At 38.7% G+C, this 11,145-nt stretch overlaps 1 long non-coding RNA gene across 1 annotated transcript; it reads right to left on the bottom strand.

Moving 5' to 3' along the window:
• Window positions 1-206: 206 nt before the first annotated feature.
• On the bottom strand, window positions 207-4,267 carry LOC140343150 (uncharacterized). The gene is made up of 3 exons (XR_011923270.1): window positions 4,142-4,267; window positions 3,937-3,990; window positions 207-1,359 (listed from the first exon to the last, which is right to left on the bottom strand). It is a non-coding gene; the product is annotated as an uncharacterized lncRNA (long non-coding RNA).
• Between the last annotated feature and the right edge of the window lie 6,878 nt (window positions 4,268-11,145).

The raw sequence follows: 11,145 nt of genomic DNA, 5'->3' as shown, positions 1-11,145 counted from the left end.
TGGTTTAAAAAGAATGGTCATACATACTTACATACTTCAACACATCCTTAATAAGGCCAGCAACTACTTCCGTTTCATGGTACTTCTTCTGTTTTAGGTGCTATGAGGAAGAGACAGCTGTGGGTTTTTTTTGTTTCTTTTGCTGCCTGATGTATCATAATATGCAACCATAGCACTTTTCAATACAAATTTCATCAACACTCTAGTTCAGCACAACAAACTATATTAAATGGTTTTAATATGTAAGTGGAAACTAAGTTGAGGTTTTTATTGCATGCACTAACAAATACATAGAAAGCCACAATGCTACATAAAGGAACCTCTAGTGTGGTCTCTAACTTCAAAGCCCAACTAAACCCGAAACCCAAAAGCAATTTTGTTGATAGAAGAAGCTGTAATGCAGTGTGCAAACACATTTGGCCCAATAAATATTCTGTCCTTTGTTTGCATATACATTGTTTTCATCATAGGCAACCCTTTTATATAAATATACATTTATATTTATATTATATTATATGTACTGGTGGACCTGTGATACTATAAGGAATGGACAGCAAACAATACATGCATCTGTGTATGTGTTATACTTTATAAATTATTGTTTAACAAATTAAGGAGATGATGTATATATGAATGCCAGAAATTTACCCAAAGTTAGGCTCAGCTCTAACCAAGAGATTATGTAGGTGAAGGCTAAACTTTAAAAATTGGTGTCCATATAGAAGGAAGGGGTGTTGGAAATGGCAAGGCAGAAGGGATTTTTTCTGGCAACATTTATAAACCACATAGGTTGCCACAGGAGGCCTTTAGCCACCCAGGGCATTTGGTCATTTGCCCCGACCTCTCAGCATTTGCCTAAAACCTTAATATCTATACCAAGATTATTGTTTTTGTAATATTTTTTATCAGCTTAGGAGATAATGAAAATCATTACTGCCATATAAATCAAACAGTCTATTTGCAATGCACAATAATACTATCCAATGGTCATCTATTCCCTGTGCAAGTATGAGACTAATTTAAAATAAATGAACTATTCTACTTCTGCATACAGTGTTAGGTCAATAAAAGATATTCCATTTAAAAATGTCAAATGTGCACACCTTTCAAATCACCCATAAAATATAACATTTTTCATTGACAATTCATACAATCGCCACACTCCCCTATTACCTTCACATACATTATTAGCCATTTGTACTGCCCATAGGATATCGCTGCCAAGCTTTCCTTGGCAATTCCTTCCAATATGTAGTGTCATGATTACTGTGCAGGCGCTGGTCGGATTTATGACACGGGATATCAATAAGGCTGCCTGCTTGATGCTGCTCCAACTGCCGAAGGTCATCTAATTGAGGTCTGTACAAATAATCATATAATAATCATCATCATTGCATAACTTCTTATTCTACAATGTGAACATATTTTGTAATTGTGTAATAAAAAGGAAAAAAAAACACTAACTACAACTCCTGTATAGGTGACACCAGCATTGTTGCATGCACTGTTTTTTTTTTAAAAAGGAATCCCTCACACTAAAGCCCTGTTCATAGAGGACATAGATTGGTACACTGCGCAGCCATTAATTTTGAATAAACTACAACAAACATGCGTTGTGGTGCAGTGCAATAAAAAATGCAGAAAGTATGATTATGGGTCATTTGGGTCAACAGGCAGCACGGTGTCTCAGTGGTTGGCACTCTGGTCCTTGCAGCGCTGGATCTCAGGTTCGAATCTCGGCCAGGACACTACCGTGTTTCCCCGATTATAAGCCACCCCCATTAAATAAGCCACCCCCCGATTTTTGCCCAAAACATTAAAATAAAGAACCCCCTGCAAATAAGACACCCACCGATACCTGCGCCTGCCCGAATCTCCCATTCGGGTGGTATGGTGGGTAACTGTGTGCCTCTGTGTGACTCCGTCGGTGCTGGTTGCAGTGCAGAGCGAAACTGAAAGTGACTTGAAAGGCCCACGCACGCGCCCGCGACTCCGCACCAGGAAGGACAAGCAAGCTGCTGATCCCTGCCCTAACGGAGTCTGTTACCCGGCCGTAGAAGCCAAAAAAAATGAGTCAGTGAACAGAAGGGGACAATGAATGGCACAGAGTGATCAGAAGGGGACAATCAATGGCACATGAGTGATCATGAGTGATTTTCAACAATAAATGTGTACTGTAGTCTTCTTCATGGAAAAATAAGACATCCCCTGAAAATAAGACCTAGGGCATATTTTGGCATTTCAAAAAATATAAGACAGTGCCTTATCATCGGGGAAACAGGGTATCTGCATAAAGTTTGCAGATTCTCCCCATCTTTGCGTGTGTTTCCCCCGGATACTCCGGTTTCCTCCCACATCCCAAAAACAAGCAGTTAGGTTAATTGGCTTTCCCCCAAAATTGACCTTAGACTGTATATATGACTGAGATAGAGACATTAGATTGTGAGCCCCTTTGGGGGACAGCTAGTCACATGACTATGGACTTTGTACAGCGCTGCATAATATGATGACGCTATAAAAATACTGTGTAATAATAATATTAAAAATAACAATTATGATCCGAGTGTCTGATTGTATGACACCTTACACGTGTCCTATGTGTATGTGTGTTGAATAAACAATGGACTGGACCAGTTCAAATAGACCCTTAGGCTTCATTCCAGTGTGGCTGTGTGTTGTACTGCAATGGAAGCAACCTGTGTGACTATGCATTGCAAAGCTGACCTCATTCATACACAAAATGGAGCAGTGCACAAAAACAGGCATAAATGAACAATGCAGTGCCTTGTAAAAATGTACTGCGGCACAAAACATACCTGGGAACATCAGACATTATGGCCCTGATTTATTAAAGCTCACCAAGGCTGGAGGGAATACACTTTCACCAGTGAAGTTGGGTGATCCAACAAACCTGGGCTGGATCTGGTCCAGGATTCAAAGCATTTGGTTGCAAATAGCAAATGACATTGAAGAAATCCATTCCAGGTTTGCTTGATCACCTAGCTTGACTGGTTAAAGTGTATTCTCTCCAGCCTTGGAGAGCTTTATAAAATCAGGCCCTATATTTTATGTAATGTCTCATATCCTTGCAAATCCCACAATGAGCCGGATTTATCAAAGTTTTCCAAAACTGGAGAAGATAGACTGTAATGGGAGAACCTGAATGATTCAGCAAACCTGAAATGTATTTCTTAACCCCCCTAGCGGTCTAATTCTGTCCGTATGCAAAAAGCGGTACAATTTTTTGCATGGACATTTATTTTACATTGAAGGCCTATATTTCGTAGGCATAACTCATGTAAATATGTCCAATAGTTAATAAATTTAATACATTTAATAATAAACTTTAAAAAAAAATAAAAATAAAAAATAGTTAAACATGTATTATACCTGTACAGTAGCAGAAATAATATATGTATATATATATAATATAATTATATAAATTATATGAAGATTTCTTTGTATTGGACTCAATACAGCTATTTTGTGATGAATGCAATACAAAATTATTTGAATTTCCCACCGATCCTCCTGCCCGCACCGACGTCACTGGCAAACCCCGGAGAACGTCTCTGCACTTTACGGCTGAAGATTGGAGGAGGAGGACAGGTCCTGAGGACCTGCAGGGACCAGCAGGACGATGGGGGAATGCCGTTGGAGCAAGGTAAGTGGGTTTTTATTTTGTTTTTAGGTACCCTGAGTGTGACTCAGGAATACTGATTTTTGCATGGAAAATCCACCCCGAGTCACACTCGGGAATACCACTAGGGGGGTAACAATTATTTGCTATTAGTTGGCAAATGTTTTCAATTCTGGACCAGATCCATTACAGGTTTGGTGGATCACCCAGCTTCACCCATGAAATTCCATCTACACCAATCTTTAAGAGCTTTAAAAATCAGGCCAGCTGTATAAAATATAGTGAAACATGCTTACCGGCCTTCTGATTGGACAATGAGGAGCAGAAGGTCATCCATCAGCTGTATCATCCTGTAAATAAGTACGGGGAAGAAGAGACACCATTAAACATTGCAAAAGAACATTATTGGCGCAGAATGTTATCCCTACACTTCCCATTGTGTTGATATCTTACTGTACATTACAGGAAGCTGATACCAGCACAGCTACTTCTAATACTCACATCTTAAAGTAAATCCAATTTTGTTTTATGGATCTATAAATGGATAAAATGTGTTTATATCAGCCTGGAGTCTCTATTTATTCTAAGTTTAGGTTAAGTAATTGGCCTAAATAAAGTTTGCTGCAGCTTTTAGAAGCAAAACAAGCTCGTCAACACATAATCACTGTCAAGCTTACAAACACAGCAGATTGTAATCACATTTCATTTCACACTCAGTCACATGTGGTTTTTACTGTTTATGCCTGTATGTGGCAATAATACACAACTCGCTGCTGCTTTGCAAAAGCAAAGATGTACACATAATTAAATAGGACCTTCTACTGAAAAAAACACTTTGCTGTGATGCTTGTTTGTCTAGGATAAACATACGTACAATGAATCCTGCATTGTTCTTCTCATCCCCGCTGCTCTTATGCTGAACATCTCATGCCGCCATCTTTTCCTATTTCTCCCAGTGACGCCAGCGCAAGATCTCATGCATGCACCATAGACATACAAGCATTCAACCAAATTATAAACTCTGGGATTTTCTAAATTATGTGACAAGTATCTCAGAAGGTGTGGGAAGCACTATGTCATTATTGCCTAGGTATGAAATTGCGAAGTGAAAATATTCCTATCCCCTTCCCCCAAAAAAACAATTATACAAACTTTTTTTACAGGAAATATAAATATAACAAATGTACTGGTAGAATAAACTATAAAAAATACTTTTAAATTTAAAGGGGAGAATACCTCTCCTTCCATTTCCACCATAAAAGAGGTGAAGACTAGAGGGGAAATACATAGCCTCCCGGGATATATACATCACATATGTATGAGTGCGCATGGCTCCGCATGCATGAGGTTGGCACTATCATTTCGGGAAAATTTCCCCTTCTGCGCATACCCGCGATCAGTGTGAGACCAGGTGACATTACCTGATAATGAAAGAAGATGGTGGTGCCTGGTGTCCAGTCCACGTCGGGGAGAAGACAAAAGATGGGGCGACGCGGGACCAAGCAGACCATGTTCCAGGAGGGATCGACAGATTTCCACCTATTATTATTATTATTATTATTATTAATAATAATAAACAGGATTTATATAGCTCCAACATATTACGCAGTGCCGTACATTAAATAGAGGTTGCAAATGATAAACAGATACAGACAGTAACACAGGAGGAGGAGAGGACCTTGCCCCGAAGAGCTAACTATCTAGAAATACATAGGTAAATGTAATTTTTATTTTTAAAGATAGTTCCGCTTTAAGGGACATAAAAACACTTTATAAAACAGTGAATCTAACATTCTGAAGACATTCACTTTTAGGTGAATGTATTTCTAATGGCAGTGAATAATTTATCAGCAAGGAATGTTGGGGAATGTGACATTCACTGCTTTATAAAAAGACCCCCAATGCACATACTATGCGACTTTCTCATTTTCGGTGAATAAACTGATCAAAGTACAAATCAATGATTTAGAATTAACTACACGTATTCAGGGTATGTAAGCAACGGGTGTGTTTTGGAAGCAAAGTATCACATTCATCAATTCAAAGGATCCCCTAGTTCAGGGGTGTCCAAACTTTTTGCAAAGGCCAGATTTGGTGAGGTGAAAATGTGTAGGGGCCGACCATTGAGCAGGTACTCGGTCCCGCACAGTACACACCCGCTATAATGATGTAGGGGATTGCCTGTGCACACATGGGGACTCCTGTCCTGCCGATTTTGCCCGCCAAGTAGTGGGGACTATAATTGCAAGGCAGTTATCAACTCTAATGAAATATTAAATAGCTTTTTTTGTACGTGTGTATTTTATACTGTGGTCAACAGTTCTGGCGGGCCGTATAATATTACTTTTATGACAGAGGCTGCGGGCCAGGGTGGAAATCTAAACACGGGCCGCAATTGGCCCCCAGGCCGCACTTTGGACATGCCTGTCTCAGTTAAATACAAATCTATATAACAGCCACAACAGGGCTATCAATCACACCCCAAAAGGAATAATAGAGTTTTATTAGCACTTATTAAGACACATAAATTTGTTTAAAATACATACAATTTTGATAACTCACAAACTTACAAAAAATATTTTTGACATAAAAGAAACATACAAGTGTCTTCCGCCATTAAAAAACATCAAACTCCACTTCAATGCTACATTTTCAATACAAATGAATAAAAGATCATGATGACTTCCAAACACCCAGATGAAATTCGAGTGTGTTGTGAATACAATCTCTTACATTATGCTTTTTTGCTTTTCGTGGAACTAAGCTTACATCTTCAGATTTGGAGGAATACAAATTTCAAGTTTTCATTCTCATGTATATATCAGTGTCAATTATCTGATCATGATTGGTGGCTGTAGAAGAATAAAATAAATGCTCAATCCAGATCAAATTAATAATAAACCATTCACTGCTAACCAACATATTATCCATAAATGTCCTTATAAATAGAATTATACCATAAAGATACTAATATAATGAAAATTTGTTGGTAATTACAATATATTAAAAATTAAACCTATCAAATGTATTCTTTCATAGATGTTAATTATTCAAGAAGTAGCTCTTATACATTACATAAAGGACATAGGGCTCAATAGCTAGCACTCCAGAGCTGGTTCTCCCTCTCTTTGCATGGGATTCCTCCGGGTACTTGTTTTTAAAAAACATGTGATTAAGATATTTGGCTTCCCTTCAGAATTGACCTGTAGTAATGACATATGACAATGGTGGGGACATTAGATTATGAGCCCCATCGAGGGACAGTTAGTGACATGACTATGGACTTTGTAAAGCATTGTGTAATATTTTGGCACTTTATATTGCAAGGTAATAATAATAAATTATATCCATAAACCAAGTATTATACAACAAAAATAAGTATTTGATGTATCATCCACACTTTTATTAATCAATTAGTATTATTATGGTTCAATAAAATTGTTTTTTTTTTTTTTATATCAGCTTTTACTGATTATATTTATTGAAAGTTTGCTTTAATATCAATTGAAAATGATTGCTAGAAACACATTTTTACCAATTTAACATTTTAAAAGCATAGCTCTCTATCTGTCATTTGTTTAGTTTTATAGTAGTTTTATTCTGGAATTTGGTGCAGGAAAAAAGAATAACATGAACCCTCTAGTAAAGCAATGGAACACTTAGTCTGGTCAAGTACTTAGAGACAAAAACTTAACAACCCTCCACCCCACCACCGCCAATGCAGTCTCTTACTTTGTTCATTCTGTAAAAAAACATTAGAAACTAAGTTTAGGCTCTGCTTTAAAGTGTGAGGAGACCGGCAATGTGAGGGTGGTCAGCTTAAAATATATCCATGGACACATACCTCTAGAATTTGTAGAATTTGTGGTATAGGAAGCAATGATACACCCTAATCTCTAGCAACTGCTTCCACACATAGACTTTCTTTAGCTCAGAGTGGAAAAGCCAATTAAATATTTCTCAGCTGACATATTACTTGAATGAAATGAACTTCTGGGCGTCCATAGCAGTTGGTAATCGCACATTGGTGATTGTTAACTACCTCCTATTTTCTCCTATTGGACCTGATTTATTAAAGCTCTCCAGGCTAAAGAGGATGCACTTTCATTTGTAAAGCTGTGTGATCCAGCAAACCTGGAATGGATCTGGTCCAGGTCTCAAAACACTTGCTAGCTAGCACTTGCTTTGCATGACTTGCAGAAGAAATCTTTTGCTAAACACAGCTGAGGTTGGGGTGATCTTAGGGGAGTGAGCTCTTTCTGCAGCCTCTTGTAAGTCTTTAATGACCAAGACAACTGCAGTTGTTTCTTTCTTCATATCATAGAACAGCTTGCTCCAGAAATTAATGAATGTCTAGCCTCTGTAAAGTTTTTTTGTGCTTTGTTTGTGATTAGCTCAGGTGAGGATTTTATACAGTAACTGACACCACACTGCTTAATATTATGGTGAGACGAACATCTGTCCTAATTGCATTTATTAAAATAATGTACCTGTTCCGACTTAAATACGATTTCAACTTGAGAACAAACCTACAGTCCCCATCTCGTATTTGTAACCCGGAGGCTACCTGTATAAGGAAGTTAGGGGGACTTGATCAAAAAAGGCCTCACCTCAGCAGAAAGGAACAACAAACATCTTTGTCTCAGCATAAATCAACACAAACAGCTTCAGCAATCAGCAAAAACAACTATGGGAATAAGTCCTGCAAGGCTTAGCAACTCCGCAGACTGACCAGCAAACTGACCACACCAGGAGGGCACCTGGTACTCACAGGTTATGTGGAGTGGTGGTATCAGTCTTTTAACCAGCACCTGGGACCTGCCAGCCCCACACCATTCTCCAGGACAGACACACAACTGTAATGGCTGCCACAGACATACTTGTTAGGCCAGTCTGGCCTGTACGGTGGTGGGATAGGAAGGCCCCCCAAATACTTCCCCCCTACCCCCAAGGCTGAGCCCTGTAATAAATTAATCAAATGGCAATTGCAAGTTGCCAACCAAACTTTCTCTGAATTTTTCTGCAGCAGGCAACCTGTTCTCACAAGGTCTATAACAGGGGTCTTAAACTCAAATACACAGTGGGCCAAAATTAAAAACTTGGACAAATTTGCGGACCAAACTTGAAACCTGAGGCAGGCTAAATGAGTGGCCCACTGCTGGAACTCCCTATTCATTGAAATAGCACAGCTACTACAATTTCCTGCATTTACAAAAACAGTCCAATACGGGGGCCACACATAGGCAGAGAGGCCGCTGGTCTATAGATTGCCTAGGTTCAGTGACCCCTGGGAATATGCTAACTTTTTGGCTGTTATTTTCTGAAATTGCTTTTCCTTTCACTTGTTTTCTAGATTCCTCATGATGGGATCCAGTATTTGGTAACGACCTGACTCCAAACATTTGTATATGTTGAATAAGTCTTCTTTTTTATTTTTTTTTGGAATTGTTGTACTATTTTGTACAGTTTTATTTTTTATATTTTGCATCTTGTACTGCTATATTGTCATTTGTTTAAAGTTTTTGGTTTATATTCCCTTACCTCTTCACCCCTTTCATTTGTTGTAAAACCCTATATAAAAAATGTGTTAAAAAAAAAAAAAAAAAAAAAATTGTAGCTATTCCAACCATTACAGAATTCTAAAAAGATAATTGGTGTCAGACTGTCTGTGGTTACTGATCTGAAAGGCAGAAATTGCTCAAGGACCCCCTAGCAAGCTCTGGAGGAACTTTGATTAAGAAAGGGGGATTTACCCACCTTGTACCCAGATGTCATTGAGATACCTTGTACCCAGAGGCCTAGATACCCTGGCCAACCTTAGCAGTGCCCATTTATGCAGGGTAACCTGACTATACATGTGTACTTTAGGCAGTTTTCTCACGCAGTAGTAGTTTACCGAGTTAATTATGATTTAGCAGCACCTTAAGGCTCTTTAGTCACACCCATTCATTTGCTGAGCTTTGCTTTACATACCACTTGCCAGTTTCTTTCAACTGTATAACAATACAGATATTTTTGATGCAATGCGCCTGATTTATTAATGCTCTCCAAGATAAACTATGGGAGAACCTGAGAAATACAGCAAACCTGGAATGAATCTGGCCCAGGACTGAAAACATTTGCCAACTAATAGCAAACTAATAGATTTTTAAAGAAATCTATTCCAGGTTTGCTGGATCATCCAGGTTCTCCCATGATAATCTATCTTCTTTGGTATTGGAGAGCTTTAATAAATCAGGTGTATTGTGTTCAATATCAGCAGCCATGAATAATAATTTTTAAAGTGCACTGCAGTTATGGAATGACTTTGGAAACAGATCACAAACTGCTGGAAGAAGGCAGCCCCCGCATACATTTAGCTTATCTACCTACCCATGTGATTGCAGATAGCCAATTGTAAAGCAGAATGTACGAACCTGATTCCTTCTTCTCAGCCCTGGTCTAATCCCGGTACAGGTGACAGTTTACTGTTGCTGGAAATGATCTTTCATGATCATTTCCAGTGATGGATGAACCAATGAGCACTGTGCACACAGCTCGGGGGGGGGGGGGGGGGAGGAGCAAGCAGCACCCCGTTGTGCTCTCCTCCATTGGATTGCATTACAGTTGTTCCCGATTTGTTGTTCGTTAATTCACTGCAGCAGATTGATGAAAAACATCAGAATACCGATGTCAGATACAGACGAATACAGAAAAGGACAAATAGGGACTCACGTTATAAAAGTTTTATTGCCCTTTCCTATACATATACTTATTCCCTTACCATGTGATCCACCCCATGTGACCATGCTATGACTCTGTGCTGTGACATGGTGCAGATATACCATCATGTCTGGGTATGCTTCAATAGAGCTTACACAGGGATGTCTGGGGGAGAGGGGCATGGAATCGAAAATAGAGATGGAAGGGGAGTAAGTGACATGATCCTTCATACCTAGAAGTATGATGCTGTGTGATGATAGAGGAAAGTCAATACAAGCAGTGTGGGGGGTCTGGGGATAAATATCAATCTAAATTTGAATATCATTTTTTGTTGTGAATCAACAATTAGAGATGCAAAGCTATAGCGGTTGCATTAGTTTTCTTTATTCACCTGGTATTCCTACAAATACTTCCTGTCCATGGGTGACTACGCTCACTCACTACACTGTATCTATTGAGGAGGCCATGGTAAGCATTCATTCATCATGTTCATTTCCATTACAGGGAGTCCCCGGGTTACATACGAGATAGGGACTGTAGGTTTGTTCCTAAATTGAATTTGTATGTAAGTCAGAACAAGTACATTATTTTAATAAATGCAATTAGAACAGATGTTGGTCTCAACATATTATTAGGCAGCGTGGTGTCAGTTACTGTATAAAACCATCACTGTGAGTTAATTGCAAACAAAGCAAAAAAAACTTAATGGAGAATAGACATTCATTTAAGCGTACCTAAACTCACAATTTTCACTTTTTATAAAAGGGTAGACAACCCTTTTATGTTAGGTAAAAATTCTGTTG

The sequence above is a fragment of the Pyxicephalus adspersus genome, chromosome 1 (genome assembly GCF_032062135.1).
Source record: "Pyxicephalus adspersus chromosome 1, UCB_Pads_2.0, whole genome shotgun sequence".
In the NCBI taxonomy this organism is placed as follows: Eukaryota; Metazoa; Chordata; class Amphibia; order Anura; family Pyxicephalidae; genus Pyxicephalus; species Pyxicephalus adspersus.
Note: the sequence above shows the minus strand (reverse complement) of the source record. Positions and strands in the feature narration are given on the sequence as shown.